This window comes from Chlamydotis macqueenii, chromosome 2 (genome assembly GCF_036417535.1).
Source record: "Chlamydotis macqueenii isolate bChlMac1 chromosome 2, bChlMac1.mat, whole genome shotgun sequence".
NCBI lineage: Eukaryota > Metazoa > Chordata > Aves > Otidiformes > Otididae > Chlamydotis > Chlamydotis macqueenii.
In genome coordinates, this window is record NC_141557.1 from 85,521,926 (window position 1) to 85,539,747 (window position 17,822).

The window sequence follows — 17,822 nt, forward strand, 5'->3', positions numbered from 1 at the left end:
TTCAGTGTTCTAGGGGAAGAAAAGAAAAAGAAAAAACAAATAAGGAGGCAGCTGTCTTAAACATCAAATTTCCTTAAGGGTCAAATGTGAGTTTTTCAATACTAGTAAGAATAAATGGTCCATCTGAAAATGTAATGGAACTTTGAGTCTCACAACAGACTGCTGGAAATTAAAGTGGAAAGTTCCTGCAATCTTGCTGGTGATAGTTACATATAAGGACAACTTTGAGAGTGTAACTTTGTGAAAGATTATATTCTCTGCTTGTGATGGACAAGAGAGATTTAAATCAGCTCTTTGGTGTTGAAAATTTACAGTTAGCAATACCAGCCATAAACCCAGGATTGTTTCAATGACCACAGTTTTGACCTCCTTTATTAGAGACTAATCAGGTCAAATGCCAGCACATATAGATCAACTTTGATAGATTTGGACTTAATTGTAGAAACCACTCATAAGTCACCAAAGTCTGCAGAGGGTCTTGTAGAAAGCAGAAACTACTTATATGTCAGCTTTTACAAAGGATCCTTAGAAATTGCTGTTGTCAGAGATAATCTTCAGTGATGGGAAAATTAATGTGGACCCTAACACAAATGCCTACATTCCTTCTTCTACTATGATCTTGCAAGAAGTCTCACATTGCGATTGTGTTGTGTAAGTCAACGTACTGTCACCGGTATTCCACACAATGCTATCTTCAGCATTTAGAATTGCAAATAATGTAGTTTCCTTGGAAACATTTCCTACAAAAATGATGTGTGCTTAAATTTGACTGTCAGTGAATCAGCACAATCTCAGTGGAGGGGCTAATAGAATTGTATGCACATGGCACACATCCACTTGTCTGATGGTAACACATTCCTGGTGCTGAGTTACATTGAGATAGCTGGTCTACCTTCCGCAATTGAAAGGATGAAGAGGAATTAGAAAAACCACCAGGTGTTGCATGGAACAAACAAAACATGTTACTTTCTGTTATGGAGACTTTCATAAATTACATTGATTACAGAAGCTGAGAAGGAAAGGGAGAGGCAGAAGGAGAGAGAAGTTGTAACATTACCTGAAATAAAATAATCTCAACTGTTCCACTTGGTGTGGATGGACAGGTAACATCTTGTAGTGTGTTGCAAAAAAAAAATGTAGATGAAGAATCAAAGATGCCTTTTGAAACTTCAAATTTCAAAGGGCACCTGAGCCCTATGACAGGTCAGATTAAACTAGACAGATGCCTACCAGATCTAAAAGCAGTTAACTTTTACCAGTAGCAGTCACAAATTTCACAAAATAATTTGAGACTCAGCTTGAGAAAACTGACAGTCTTAAGTCCTGTCAAACAAATGACCACTGTATACCAACAAAAACATGTAATATTTGTTGTGACATTTGTGTATTCCTAGAATCAGATCAAGAATTCAAGTTCAAATAAGATGAATGCAACTTAGCTGTGCTTTGTATGGGATGAAATAGTGATTACAAGTATTTAACCACTCTACAGCTGTTAGGGAGGTGCAAGTTCAGACAGGTCTCCAAAAAAATCAGTCCTCATCATGAGACGGACCAAGAACTACCAGAAATTCTAATACTTGCCCAAGAAGCTCCAATGGCTCCACTGAAGAAGGCTTTTTTATAACACTAACAGCAAAAGTGGAAATGCAGTTAGCAGATACCTTCCTTCTGTGCAGAAAGACAACCAGCTATGTCAATAAATTGAGTTTATAAAAAGATCAGCTTTTTAAAGTAAATAAACGAGCACCTCAGCATTTGGCTATGGTAACAGATATTATTAAGGGAACAAAACCACAGCAAGGGATTAAACATGAAGAAAGAAGTTAAATAATGGTAAAAATATTAAGGAAAAAGGATCATACCTCCTTCTATTACACAGAAAGACCCTGTGTTATTACTAACAAACTCTTCCATCAGGTATATATGCACATTTGAGAAATAGAAGGCAATGGGAGACTCTCAACAAGTCTTCTTCTGAACAGAGTGAAAAGTTCTTTTCTAGTTTTTTTGTCTTTTTTTTTTTGTTACAGCAACCTTACTTGCCACCCTGTATTTCAAGACTTTGAATTCAATATGATTTCCTATCCATAACAGGGCATGGGGGAAGTGACATTTTATTTGTTCAAAGCCCCACGAGTTCACAACACTTAATTAATGGTGATTAATTATCTATTTATTGGTCAAACCTTCTTAGAAAAATCAATCAATCACACTCAACTAAAGAACATTTCGTTTTAAAGTAGTGAACTTTAAAATTACATAAGGAAAGACAAAATGTTCTCTAAAGTACACAAAAGTTTAACTCTTTCCCAGTGAAACCATCTCAGCTCTGCATTGGAACAGTTAAGGATACTACCACTCTGGTAACATTGAAAATAATAAATATTCCTATGGTAAATACATTGGTTCCTAGCCCCAAATTAATGACTATTCATGTTAAGTAGTATCTTCATGTCTTCCAAGCAGGTCAGAAGGTTGTCAATATTAATAAACAGCAGATTGTGCTTGAGATGGTCCAGTGTACTAAACCAAACTACAGTATCAGTGCTTACCACTGATAAACATTGCAATCTTTGGTAGCTATACATATTTGGATACCGGAGCTGAAAAACACTTGTGGATTCCCTAGGTTTTACAAGTTAAAAACTTCAGCTCTGTCTCCCAGTGCTATGTTTAGTGCAGGATGAGAGCTAAAAAGGAAACAGATTCATACTTCATCCATCTTGAAAAAAAGAAGACTGTATGGTATTTTTATACTACATAGCTCAGTGTATAGTGAGAGACAAATTCAGAAATATGTACAGAACGCTACCATTTATGAAAGAATAAATCTACAATCATTTTTTCTTATAGTGTACTCCTTGTTCAAACACATTTGCTTTGAAGGTCTATGGTACTTTCTTGTTAAGGGCACTGAGTTAACACGCGGTTATATCACTCTAAGACAGTATTTTTTTGTCATTTTATCATATTGTTGCCACCTCTAAAATCCATTTGCTTTGACAAGAAACATCACAAAAGAACATTCAGCAAATCAACACTGTCCAGACTCCATCCATTTAATTATATATATTTTCATCTGTATCTCATCATGATAGACTGTCCTCCATAAGATGAAGTATAGAGAAAATTGAGAGACTTATATTTTATTTGTCTGACAAAGATGCATTTCTCTGACAGTATCACTTTTATTCTAGGAGCATATTATCTCAGTTTGGAAGACTGATAGCATGCTTATCCTGGTTTCATTCATCAGTCTGAAGGTTTTTCATGGCCTTGGTCTCTGTCTTCTTGTGAAAGACAACTGTATGTCTAACAGGACAACAGAAGTGCAACTTTATTTTTTCAGTGAACTCCCACAAGAGTAAGAAAGACTTAACATCAACGTTTTAAGCACATTCACTTTGAGTGTGGAGGGAAGGGGAAGAGTATTTTGTCTGTTAAGATTTGAAAATCTCTGAAGCTTGATAGTAATAAGTGTATGTCTCTTTTCAACACATAGTCACAAAAATCACACAGATTCAGATACAGGAAGTTAGGATCCATGAGTATGTGCTACCACAAGTTCTGTTACACAAATGGAGCCTAGAAACATCTATTAAAAAAAAAAAGAGCTCTGCAGAGAGAAAGGGACCCACATTGCACTGTGTGGTGGCTGACAATGGCTGATGGCTGCTGACCATCAGCCCATTGTGGATCAGGAATGTGTGATTAGGGAAACACAGAAAAATACCTGAACTTCACCAGTGGTGCCTTTCTACCCCTCTATCATTTTGGTATTAGTAATGTTTTTCCCTGAGTGTTCAGAAAGGCTTGACATCAGGATTCAACTTTAGTGAGGAAAACTCACCAAATAGCCAATACACTGTGGGTTTGCATAGACTGAACTGCAAGCTTGCAGGCTTTTCTGGCAATTAAAGTAAACTAAGTCCACGACAAGTTCATACAAGCTGGCTACAGCAGCACCCTGATATCTGCAAAAGCAACTAAAGAAAAAACAACAATCCAAAAGCATTTCTGCACCTGTTTCTCACCAAAATCATGGTGCTCTCAAAGACTGAAGCCAATGTAATAAAAGATTGAAGTGATACATGTTGCAGACTCATTGCTATTTCCATTCATGGACATGTTTAATTTATTGCTGAATCTGAAGAATAAAATTTTCAAGTATGCTAAAGTTACAGAGATATCCAAGCTGTTACATCCAAGCACATCTCTTCTTTCAGTTTTCAGTGACATCTGCTTCCTCCTTAAAAAAAAAAAAAAAAAAAGAAAAAGGATTAAATATCTCCCCTATTGTTTATGCAATAGCCATGACATCATATTGGAGATATATTTTGCTCCTGATGCTGTTGGAAAAGAAGCCTACAAAAGTATTCATTTTTATCCAGAGTGCATTTCTAAAGTCAAATCAAGTTTATATTCTTATTTTAATTTTTACTATTCGCAAGCCACTTAAACTACAAAACAGTGGGCAAACACTTAACTTTGAAGGCTACACTAAGATATATACTGTGTAGGCAGGGGGAACCTCTCTGTCTCGTTTTATGGAAGTTAAGGTTGGAAGTAAGTACCTCGGTCCTTTCCTGGATATTGCTCCAGTTGTGTTATATTGGATAATTTCTCAGAAAAGATGAGAAGACAGTTTGAGAACAGGGAAGAGCCTTGGTTTCCACCTACCTATTCACTCCCACCTATCTGGAGAACCCATGCAGTGATAATGAAAATGTTAGAAAAGGCTGCAATAAGTGCAACAGAAATGTGCTTCACTGAGCTGCTGGTAGTGTGTGGACTCTCACCAGCACTTGCAGCAGATTTTTAACTACTTCATCAGAGTTCTACATTTTCAGGCCAATTTCAGTGTCAAGTCAGCAGCCACATAATTTGTTCTATCCTGGGCCTACAGCTGAAGATATTTTCACTTTTTTCTAATGGGATCCATACTGTTGCAAGATTGCCTGAACTGGAAGCCGGGAAAATTAAATAAGCACAGAAGAGCCAGGGCAGAGAAACAAGGTAAGAAATAAAAATAGTCTGAAACCTGTTAAAGTATCTCAAAGTGAACACTTAGTGGAAATTTGTGAAGCTACTGAGAGAAGATAAGGGCCAATTGCCAGCTTCAACACAATGGAAATTTTTTTAACAAGGAACTCTGGAAATCAGTCACCACTCAGTCTGCCGTGCCTAGCTGGCCACATAGGGTAGCTAGAACAAATTTCAGACAGTATTCAGTTCTTGCCTTTTTTTTTAATGTAACTTTTCACTCACTTCTGCCCACATAGTGTGCTACTTAAACAGCAGTGTAAAATACAGCTACATGAACCATATACAGACTATTCCCAATTAGAAATGTGATGGTCCCTGAAACAGATCTTATCAATACTAAGTGCTACTATAAAGTAGAGATTTAGAATTGGATTCTGCTTAACCATCATGCAAATTTCCCTATGGAAGCAGGAAAGAAGACATACATAGGACACACACACAAAAAAAAGTAAAAAGAAAGCAGAGATCCAGCTTTTTGCCAGGCCTCCCTTCTCCTAAAGATCTGCCTGGTTAGATAGGCAACAGCAAATGAGTCACAACACAGCAGTGCTAGTACCACGCATCCAGAAATCATGCTGTTTGCCCCATACATCAAATCATAATATCAGCTAAAATTAAGAATTTTCAATATAATATTGTTGCATTAAAAATCCTTCTTGGTTTTGAGACTTCAGAATTCATGGTCTTGCATAACTCTTCCGTGGCTGAAACTTGCCTTGCTTTTAGTTCAGAACAGTTAGTCATTAAAAACAAAATTATGTCATGGGTCATAATGTGCAAGTTCACAGTGTAAAAGTTTTACAGATCACAAGAGAATTTCAGGGCAATGACCCAAAGAGAGAATATAACGTCAGCTTGTTCTTGATCTCCTCTGCAAATAGTGGTCGCTCGGTGTTACTCATTTATGTTTTCTCCATGTTTGTTCAGGTTAAAGAGCAAAAATAGTATAAAAAGGAAACAGGCCCAGGAAACACAGAAAGATATTTTCATGCAATCATAAAGTTTTAGCTGTTGTTTATTGTCACTGCTGATCTTGCACACTACTCACTGACAAAAATTTGTAGTATCTGGTCTAGGAACAGCTAAATATGTATTGACTGTAATCCAACTTTTCCTATGTTATAAATGTCCTAAGCTGAATTACACAATCTAAAAATATTCAAATTGTCTTAAAGTAATAATAGATTTCAAACATACTAGAAACATTTCTAATGTAAAAGTTGGAGAGTAGTTACACCCATTTTAAAGCATTATGTCTCCACTTTATTATAGCTCTATTTGATTGAGAAACTTGGCACCATGCACTGCAAATAGTTACTGATGTCACAAGGGTCTAGTCAGGTTTTATTTGATTGATCACTTAACATTCATTGAACAAAATATATTAAATTTCATTTTAGGTAGGTAATTTGGAGGTAATGGGCCAAACAAGACATTCTTGTTCCGGATAAGATGGTGGGAATTGTGTGAAAAATTAATTTTTCTGAGCCCTTAATAAGTCAATGGAAGATTAGACTACAGCCTACCATTTTCTGGTAGTTCATAACATACTTTTGCCATTAATCTGACTGTAGGGATTTTTTTTTCTTTTTTTTTTTTTCCCAGGAGGCTGCTGAAGCTCTGAACATGTAGAAACGGACACTGTAATCTTATACAATTGTTTAATTTTACTAACTTTCATGAATCAGGCAACAATCTCTAAAGCAGCAAAAATCTAAGAGAGGGTTCTTGAGAACACACATCAAATTGGGAAAAAAATCCTATTGAAAATCAAACATAAACTGTAAGATTACACTTCTGTGAGTAGGAAAGCATCTTTATGAAGGTTCAGGAAAGATTTTACTCTTTCATGCTCAACAGTACTATTATCTTTTTTTTCTTTTTTTTTATCGTGCAATCATCTTTAAAAAGACACTGAATGATGTTACTGACTGGTTTTTCCAGCATTGCTGCTAGAGCACTGTAGTGATGACTAAGTGACTATGAAAATCACCACTGCACTTCAAATAAACATATCAGTGTCTGAGAGTCGAAGAAATAGACAAGATACATATTTTTGCAGTGATCCAAGTAAGCATGCAGTGACTACATAACTAAAAATCTGTGAATATTAATGACATTAATATTAATGACTATCAGTGGTTTCAAGAGATAGTTATGTGATCAGCAATGAGCCATATTTAGTTTGTATTGCAGCTTTAAAAGTGCCTTATGTTGAACTGACAGGCTCTGCTAGAAGTAGAGAAAAGATTTAAAGGACTTTTCAACATCTTTGCACCTCACCTATACTTACCCTCTTTTCCACCTCGCTTGTATTGCTTTCGCTTTTAACTTTTCATTCTCAGCCAAGAAAGTGAATTATAAGCTCAGTTGGCTCAAATCACTATAGTCATTACAACAGAAACATTAAACATCAGGGAACAAATAGTATTTCATTATAATTAGGATTTGTCAATACTACAAACACGAACTGTACAGAATTTGATTAAAGTGCTGCTGTGTCCTGACCCGGTTGTGAGGTGATTCTAATTTGCAGTGTCGACAGTTGGCCTTCCTTTATCTTTTTCCCTTTATAACCTTCTCCAGTGCATTAATGATAATGGGATCTGATTCTTTCCATTTTATTTTGGTGAGGAGATTGGAGGTGTGCCTCATTAAGAGCTGCTGAATTACTGTCACATGACCCCCAAAAATCAGCAAGAACATAATACAGTAAATTTAATTTTCAACACTCAGTTTTAATGCATAATGTTACACTATATGGCCAAAAAGAGTGCTAGTTTAGTATTAATTTTATTCTCTTCTTATCAGGGTTTCTTATCCTGTTTGATCTGTGTGCTAGCAAATTCAGTTTTTTCAGTTGTTTCTGAGGGATTTCTGTGAAGTCCTTTACCAGATATGCTTATCTCTATGTTTTCATTTTCCTGATCTTAAGTTATGTCATTTCCAAATAACCTTTTGCCATGTTTACTTCCAGGAAAAACTGAAGAGAACAACAGATCCTATGGAAACAGGAAAGTGTTTTATGTCTCAGACAAAACAAAATGATATGCCACCTACAGATTAAAAAAAAAAAAAAATTGAAAAAAAATTGAAAACAGCATTTTGTTTCTGTCCTAAACAGCTATAAAGGAGGATCAGTTTCTGGCCTGCTGTGGGTATGGATATCCATAAAGGTAGGGAGTATTTAATGCAAATAACTGTCTCTCATTAACTCAGTAATAATGGTGACTGTGTTCTCAAACCATTATGTGCAACAGACATCGTGTGCTGTTGCATCAGTTTATGGCAACAGCACATCAAGCCCAGACCACACAGAAAATGTGAGAATCTTATAGAACATCTTGTTAACAGTTTACTTTTTGAGTGTTCACCATTCAGAGTGAAAGTCCCTCATGAGTGGGATCTCCCAAGGGTCCATACTGGGACCAAAACTATTTAATATCTTCATCAGTTACATAGACTGGGATTGAGTAGATCCCCAGCAAGTTTGTAGATGACAGCAAACTGAGTAGGGCAGCTAATACACTTGAAGGAAGGTTTGCCATCTAGAGGGACCTTGAAGAGTGGGCACATGTGAACCTCATGGAGTTGAACAAGTCCAAGTGTAAGGTTCTGCACCTGAGTCAGGGCAATCCCCAATATCTGTACAGTCTGGGAGATGAATGGTTTGGGAGCACCTCTGTGCAGAATGACTTGACGATACTGGTGGATGAAAAACTGGACGTGAGCCGACAATGCATATTCACAGCCCAGAAAGACAACTGTATTCCAGGCTGCATCAAAAGAAGTGTGGCCAGCAGGTCAAGGGAGGTGATTCTGCCCCTCCACTCCACTCTGGTGAGACTCCACTTAGAATACTGCATCCAGCTCTGGAGCCCCTGGAACAAGAAAGACAAGGACCTGTTAAGGCAGGTCCAGAAGAGGACCCGAAAAATGACCAGAGGGATGGAACATCTCACTTATGAGGAAAGGCTGAGAGAGTTGAGGTTGTTCAATGGAGAAGAGAAGGCTCTGGGGAGATGTTATTGCAACCTTTGAATATATAAAGAGGGCTTATAAGGAAGATAGACTTTTTACCAAGGCTTGTGGTGACAGGACAATAGTCAATGGTTTTAAACTGAAAGAGGGTAGTTTCAGATCAGGTATAAGGAAGAAATTTTTTACCATGAGGGTCATGAGACACTGGAACAGGTTGCCCAGAGACATTGTGGATGCCCTCTCCCTGGAAGTGTCCAAATTCAGGTTGGACAGGACTTTGAGCAACCTGATCTAGTGAAAGATGTCCCTGCCGACTCAAATCATTCTGTGATTCTATGAAAGAAATGGAAGTACTCAAGAGGCAAATTCTAGAGAAATTGTGGGAATAAATGAGTAAACCAGAAATATAATCGAGAATAAAGCTGTTAAGAAAAAATACAGGAAAAAAATTGTCAAAAACTCACACTTCTAGGAAAAAAAATGCTTTGGGACTTTAATTAAACTAAAACTAAAGCTAAAATAAGGGTTAGCTTAAGCAAAAGATTATTTAGATTTAGTGTCATGAAACTGCAGTTTTAATAGGGTTAAATGAAGATTGTTGATCTTCATTTTGTTATGTACTTTGACTTTCTTTAACTGACAGAACTCAAGACAAATATCAGTCCTATGCAAAAAAAAAAAAAAAAGTCTGTAAAAAATAATTTCACATATGTGTGGATTTATATGCACAAGTGTATGTGTATATGAATATAAGGCAAGACAGAAAGGCAAACAGCAAATGAAATTCAAAAGGCATTTTTGTAGGATCTTAAAGTCTGTATCTTACCTGTTTTTACTTAGGAGGGAAGCAGTCCATAATCTGCTCTTTCTGGAGACTTCAAACCTGCTTTCATGTGTCTGTAACTGGAACAAATCTGTATTTCAAAACAGAAAGAGAAAAAATCAAGTAATATTGGAAGAATATGCAAAACTGAACAAATATGTATTTAATAAAGTACAAAGATTTTGTGATTAGTGGCATGTTATAAAATTTTATTAATATATTGTATTACTATCTTATTAACAGCAAAATATTGGAATGGGGCAAAGCATAGGAAAGTACAAAAGTCATCATTTTGGTTAAGACTGTAGAAATTGTGAAATCATTGTTTTTTATGCGCACTCAGTACATTCTGAGGATGCAGTCCAATCAAGAATCAAGTGTAGGAAGGTCAAAAACATAGTGTGTTATAAAGGATGCACTTTAGAAGCAAGCATAGTTTTAGAATTAGATCATAAGACTCAGGTAAACAGGTTGTAGTTTTTATCCTTGTTTTTCTATAACTGTAAAATGAGCTCTTAAAAAAAAATGTAATCCAAGCCTATTAACTGTCATGAGAATTCCTTCCATACAAAAAAAAAAAAAGGGACTTGAAGCCCTTTTTGTGATCTTAGGAAACTCATTTGACTTCTGTGGATGAAATCCTGGCCTCACTCATTGAGGTCAAACTGCTGTTGAGTTTAGGATTTCTTTTGCACTGTCCAACTTCTGCATCTGCATGCTGCAGATAAAACTAATTCTACACATCAAAGGGATGGTAAGAGGCTTAATTCATCAATTGTTCTAAATTGCTTTGAGATCTTCAGATAAACGCTGTGGAGTTGTTATTAATTTATTCAATTTATGAAAGCCAGTAGTAACTGCTCACACCAGGTATAGCATGCAGTTGTGAAAATTAACATTTCTAATCATGTATCAGAACCCTGAGTTTTCCCCCACCTCCCTGCTGGGGTTTGGCTGTGCTCAAGGCCAGTTCTGATCTGGTGCAGCTGTGGGACCAGTAGTTGAAGGGAAAAGAGCTTGGAGAGAAAAGGCTGCAAGAAGCTTTTTTGGCATTCTACTCCTCTTTGCACAAGAGGTGCTTTTAAGGCAAGATGTTTAGCCTTGTCTTTGCCAGAGCTATCTTACAGCTTTATCTGTGGTCACCTGTATGCCTTGCTGTTGTTGACCTGTGGACTTGACTTTCCAGCTTGACCTTGGACCTGCCTTGTGGTTATGGGCTAGCCTGGTGATCTGAACTGTCAGCTGAACCCAATCGCCGGGCCTCCACATTGTTCTTGAGTACCGTGGGACTATGCCCCTTATCTTTGAGGGTGCTGCCACTCCTGCCCTGCTGGCATTCAACTGCTATTTCCCTTCTCTTCTAGAGCAGGTGGTTCTTGCTGCTCTCTGACTCTACTTGTAAAACAGTTGTAGCACATACCATGGATTGCTCATCCTTTCCTCTGAAAATAAACACATAGTCATCATGTGTGGTAATAAAAGACAATCTATTGTGGGAAATCTGATAATAATACCCTGGGTTTTTTTCTAAAAAAAAAAAATCCACCACGTTGTTACAAAATCTGGAGCAAGGAGGGAAAACTTCTCAAGGTAGTAATTACAAAAATTATCTCCTTTCTTCTGCTTGAGAAATAGAATCACAGAATAGAATCATAGAACGGCTTGGGTTGGAAGAGACCTTTTAAAGGTCATGTAGTCCTACCCCCCTGCAAGAAGCAGGGACATCTTCAACTAGATCAGGTTGCTCAGAGCCCCGTCGAACCTGGCCTTGAACGTTTCCAGGGATGGGGCACCTACCACCTCTCTGGGCAACCTGTTCCAGTGTTTCACCATCCTCATTGCAAAATTTTTTTTTTCCTAATGTCTAATCTGAAAAAAAAAATAGAATTGTGTTGCATATTCAGAAATAAAAAATTGTGGCTGCATAGCAAGTCTATCTTTGCATTGTCCAGATTGTTGACAGGATAATAGAACCCTAATACTGACATCTTAATGTGTTTTGTTTTGAATGCTTTGGGAAGACAGATGCTTAAACCAACCGCAAGAGTCAATGAGACATGAACTTAATGAATGCTTGTGACTCCATCCTTCTCTTATTTTTAACAAGTGTTAGTAGTTTCATAACTACAGCGTGCAAGAAATACTTCCACTGAACTTCAATAAGTTAAGAAATAAGTTATTTCTTAACAAGTTCAAACTATCTCACTGCACTTCAATGCACCAATTAATATTGTAGCTGTAAAGAAGCATTTTTGTGGAATTTGCTTAGTCAATGAAATGGAGAGAAAGAATCTACAAGAGTTAAAGAGAACTTAGCACTTTGAAATATTAGCCAAATTATGTATCAAGATATTGTTTTACATGAGTGGAGATGGAAACATGAGGAATTGACCAGATCAGAAGAAGGACAAAGAGAAACAGAGAAGGACAAAGAGAAACAGCTTTGCTAAGGCTTTCTGTGAGTTTTCAGAAACTTCTTCATATGGACTCCATCTGCTGGGAGTTCTGCAGCTTTGTGGATTAGGCAAGAGTTGCTGATATCAGTGTGATATAAGATGTATCCTTGATATTAAAAGGAACAGATCTTGTAACATCCGTGCAAGGTGTTTTGCTGTATTGTTCTCTTTGGGGATCATACAGCTGGAAGCCTATTTTCCAGAAATACTCAGTAGGATACAATTCTGTAGTGATTGATTTAGAAAGAGAGGGACTTCAAGAAGTAATGAATTTAAAGAGTAATATAGCATACAGATGCAACCCAGACTGTTACCAGAGGAGAGCAAGGTAGTTGAAAACAAATTCACACTGTCATCATGTAATTCACGTGAGTAGATTATATTTTTCTTCCTCATAATAATGAAGTACTTTGTGTGTGAATGTGACCTCATATATCTTCTTGTGAAATTCACCAGAACAGTAGAAGACCAAGTTTTTCTTTGACATTTTTAATTTTCATAAAACCAAAGTTTTTCACTGAAGGTCAAACACCAACTCCCATCTCTGCTTTGCTCCAGGTGCCTGAATATACTGCAACCCAGAGAAGCAATGCTTTGAAGATCCTCCTATTGGCAACACCAGCAAGGTAACATTAAAGTGCATTAAGTAACTTATTCCTTTTTCCAGGAATTTCACCAAATAGGATAGGTGAAAGTAACTTATTCCTTTCTGCAGGAATTTCACCAAATCAAACCTAAGTATAACACTAATGAAACTGAAATTCTGCATATTCTTTGAAGTGGTGACTACAAGCAGAAGCTACAACCAATATTGGTGCTTGCTAAGTCTTATGTGAACATGCTAGCTAGACATAACCTGATCTCAATGATAGTCATTATTCCTGTTACATTTCCTAGAAGTGTAGGAGTAGTTCAACCAATAAAACTTTACAGATATTAAGATTTAAGATTTAATTTTTTAATCACAATCCTCACTAGTTTAACTACATGAAGAATAATGCTCTTCGTAGCTTAAGGTAGAGTCTTTATATTTTCCCTTACCCTGGCACTGCCCTGAAGACACAGCAGCAGCTGCCAACTTCTGCAGGCTTCCTGCACAATGTGGCAAAGAATCTTTTTAGTATACTGATTAACTCACTGCAAAGGCCTAGTGTCTTAATGGCATAATTTAAAGGGCTCCATGCAAATGCAAAGTACCTTGAATTTCGAGCTCACTTGATAAATCGTCATAGCACAAGAGAGTAAAGGTGCTTAAAATGCTTCAAGATGCTCTTCTTTACCTGAAAATAAATACAGTATAGTGATCATTTAAACAGAAAATATGAATGAAATTCCATTTTTTGTTTGTTTGTTTTTAATTATCAAATTGTTTCACAGGTTTTGACACTAATCATTGCACATTACAATTGCCAGAATGTCAACATACACAAGAATTCAGCTGAGGTATTTGTAGTCTAATGGCACACATACAGCAAATTTAAGTATTTTACATGTAGCTACCATTGCTTTCTCTTCTGACCACACCAACTTCAGTCATTCTAGGTACAGAGCACCTTCTGAAGATCTGGACTTTCCTAGCTCACTTTGGCTTTAGATCTCAGACTTCTCTGGAAGAACATGACACTTCTGAAGAATCACTTCTGTGTGTTTTCCTATAGCTGCATGCACTAGCGAGCACTGTCTCTCACCTGAAATACACAAAAAGGAAACATTTCTTTCTCGCTTTGCAGCCAAAGCTCTCAATTTTTGTAGTTTTCTCAGATTTTTACTTTGTAATCTGGAAATTACTTTTATCTCTATATATCTTAGGTGCACCACTTTCCCGAATATTACAATGAATCATATAAAATGGAAGTATTTTTGGAGAGAAACACTACTAATGGCCAGAGCAGCTGCAATGACTGAGCTGCTTTACAGGAAGGAACCTTCCACAGTTTTGTTTTTGTGCCATTTGCAGCATGTCAGATTGGTAATGATGAACGGATAAACAAAGTGATTTGTTGTTTTTTTTTCTTCAACTCTATTTATCCAAGTCATTCTCCAACACCAATCCTCCAACAGCTGGCTGTAAGAATTTCAAGGGCTTCTCTCTGCTGCACTGTCAGTCAGGCTTATTAACCCTTTGCACCAAACCTGTCATCTCACGGCTGAAACACAGAGGATGCCACTCCTGTATAATCAAGGAGAATGTACTTTTTTCTTCAATTTCAGTGAAAAGAATAGGACTTTTTAGCTACTTAGTTAGCTAGTGTTTTGTAGACTTTACAGAACTCTGACTTCCATGCCTCACATTCAGCTTAGTTGATGATTTCTCTATTGACAATTCATGCGGAGCCACTGGGTGCATGATGAGGGGTTTTTTTTTCTGAGCTGAACAAGTAGTGATGAAATATTCTGGCAAAAGTCAACTCCTTCATAATCCACTAGGGAAGACAGAAAAATGTATCTGTCAGTTTCACATACTGTGATTTGTATGCAGGTTGTATGCAGGTTTGAACATTATTATTTTGCATTCAGAAATTTGAAAATGGAGGTACAGAGAGTACCCTTCTCACTCCCCAGTTATTCACAATTTAGTTCAGTAAAGTCATTTAAATACCACATCAGGTTGGGAAAACAAAAAAAAATGTTCCAATTAAGTAATTGTCAGAGTGTGATGAAGTTATATCCACAGACAGTTGTTTTTATTAGATGAATTTCCAGAATAATACCTGTCAGTATTATCCAAAGTATTTGAATGTTAAAAAAAGTCCTGTAATGAGGCTAGCTATATGAAAGCTTTAATATAAATAGGACTATTGGAGAATTGTAAGCCCCACAGAGGAATGCATACACCATGATAAGAGAGAAATAATTGTAATTTGGTTTACTAGCCCATGTATGAATCAGGTCAAATGTTGCCATTCAGGTTTTTCCATATGCATAGCAGTAAACTTCATTCTTATAAGTAATATAAAAAGGCTTATCAAACCAACTATATAATGCTAACAAAAAAAAAGATTGATACTTATATAAAATAACTATGTTTTTACTCATATTACACTACAACTCACTGTAAGTAAAGTACCCTTAGCACAAGTACTCTCACAGGAGGGGATAACGTCTCAAACTGCATCATTTACTAATGTTGACATCATAGCTGACTCCTGTTGCAGCAATTAAATCTCAGCAAACTGTTCCTTTTTCTGTGCAGTAGTGGGGAATCTTACTCCCCTCTACTGGGTTTTTTGATTTCCAAACTGGGAATATGAAGTAGATCTCAATCATGGATCATGTCTTTATAATACTTTTAAAATATAAGTTTGCATAATAGATGTAATAGAAAATACACATAGGCCTCATTATAATAACTGAACCAAAACATTTTTTTCTTGGAAAGTATAATCACTAAAAGCTACCAACAAACATTAAACCCTACTAAATCACACAAATGCATACATAAAATGGGTAACAAATCATGAAAAGAGCCATTTTGCAATGCAACAGATTTGTGTCATAAATGCTATGTCAGTTTAAAAAAATGTCCTTTTTATAAGAGAGTATGTTCTGTTGTTTGCCCAGATACTTTTGTAAACATACCCTGTACAATATTGATGAGATGTACAGTATACTCACTGTACTTCAGAAATAAGTCATTTAACTGGAAATTAAATACCTGACTTTAAGAGTTTTACAAATACTCTAAAAATTCATACAGTTTAAATCTGTCACAATAAATTTCTATAACAGATTTTATTTTCTGATGTGCATTGGAATTTTTATTATAAATTGAGTGATGGGTACATGAAAGGGAATATAACAGTCTACAATTCTTTCAAATATCTGACAAAAAAAAATAAAGTAAAACAAAATGAGCAACTAGCATACACTGATAATGAAGAAAATAAATCTTTGAAGAATTACAGTGCTGTAGTTGTTTATTTTACTAACAGCTTTACCTTTTTTTTTTTAATTAAACTAACATTCATACCATTGTAAGGAGGTACACGGAGAGTACAGAATACCCTTAATTCATGGTCCCTAAGCTGTAGTCCAGGAATAGTATTGCATAAATTGTTTTCCCATTAGCCTTTGCAAAACTCATGAACCGTACCTTTGAAGATCCGGGGCTTCATGAAAACTGACTCTTCATGCTGCCCATGAACACACAGTGGAGATGCATGTCATCAGTGGCTATTATTTTCTGCACTGGCAGCAGTTTGAGATTAGAATCTTTCTCAACCAGAGCAGGTAATTCTTTATTCAGGTAAGAATCTTGTCTAAGCAGTGGAAGAACCAAGCTCATAGGAACAGTGGCTGCCTCTGCTTCTGCCTTCCTCGTTATAAGGAAAGTAGGCATTACTTGTGTGTACTTTCCTGAAAGATCTGTATTTACTGACAGGTGAATTCTTTGCTAGCAGGGAAAACAGCACTAGCTAACTCTAAAAGGTGGTACATTTTTGAAATTTTTTCATGGACTTTTTTGTTTCTACCCTTTTTTCTAGAACACAATGGGACTTCATTGACTTCTACTCAAGGCACTTGTCACTTAAAGGTAAAACAGTGAAGGCTATCTGTGATTTTCTTGGTTTAGATCTAGAGAAAGCTAAGGTTTGATTAGACTAATGTGAGAAACAGAAGAGGAGGAGGTGTTATTCAGATATGAGCCCGACAGCCATGTCAAACTAGTACTTAACCTCTGCAGCTGGTCAGATGATATTAACTATGCAGGCAAATAAAATTGGTGCATGTGGTCTATGTGCTACATAGAACCATGCACCTAAATATCTTAGTACAGATTATGATAGAGGGAAAAGGAAGAAGAGAGTACAGCTTGGGAGCACTGAGGCTAGACTGCATTGAGACTATTCAAGCACACATCTCTTAGCATGTAACATAGATCTCATTTATGCCCACTTACTGCTTCTTACCAATGAAACAAATGATGGTAGCAAGTATTTGGCTAGAACCAGCCATATATATCCTGGAACTAAATAAGCAAAATGTTTGAGGGAGGACAAGGAAAGAAGAGAAGTCAATGTCCAAATAACAGAAATCACAGCACCTTAGTTACAGCTTGTAAAGTAGAATTTTAAAAGTTACCAGTTGTCTGGCAAGTAAAACCTACATTTCTTTAAAACATATAGTTGTGAATGTTTCTTTAGCAAGAATTAAACAGAATAGCAAGGCTACTGGATCTGTCAGTAGAATTTTGCTGACTGCATAAGTTCAGTTGAATTTAGGTCAAATGTTTTTGTTTCAGTGTTCAGGATTTGTTTGGTTGGTAGTGTTTCCTACTATATAGGGTTGATATCTTTCCCTGAGATCCTCTTAGTCTGTTGTGAATACATTTCAAAACTGTAAACAAGCCACATTCTCCCATCACTTGTAAAATTACTAAGAGTGGATTTGTATCTGTCCATCTTGATACCATCATTTTAATGTTACAATCCTCTACCCTTTTGGAGATCAGTGGAAGAGCCTGAAAAGAAAGAGGAAGTGACAGCTGATGTGGGAAGATGAGTTGAGGGAGA